The 290-nt window shown below is 34.8% G+C and overlaps 1 protein-coding gene across 3 annotated transcripts in view; it reads right to left on the reverse strand.

Moving 5' to 3' along the window:
* The window catches only part of LOC107560421 (draxin-like), a 29,258-nt gene that overhangs the window by 4,251 nt on the left and 24,717 nt on the right, over positions 1-290 (reverse strand). The window lies entirely within an intron of this gene.

Below are 290 nucleotides of genomic sequence, written 5' to 3' on the forward strand. Positions count from 1 at the left end.
AACGACTGATCTTAGCGCTTAAGAGCGTTTTCTACGAGTCATTTTACGATAGTTCGTTATTGTTTCACGTGCATTTCCCAAAAATGCACTTAATGCAATCGTACGTAGCCGTGCTTTAAGTGCTACTTAGGAGTCGCTATCCGTTTGTCAAGTGCTGAAATGTCAGCTTATATAATGGCTCGTAATTGTAGTACACGCGCGTTTATTGAAATGTTAACCTAATCTACGTTCCAGAGAACTCGGATATAATAACTATTATTATATTATATTATATTATATTATATTTATAC

Source organism: Sinocyclocheilus grahami, unplaced genomic scaffold, assembly GCF_001515645.1.
Source record: "Sinocyclocheilus grahami isolate Dianchi unplaced genomic scaffold, SAMN03320097.WGS_v1.1 scaffold726.1, whole genome shotgun sequence".
Taxonomy (NCBI): domain Eukaryota; kingdom Metazoa; phylum Chordata; class Actinopteri; order Cypriniformes; family Cyprinidae; genus Sinocyclocheilus; species Sinocyclocheilus grahami.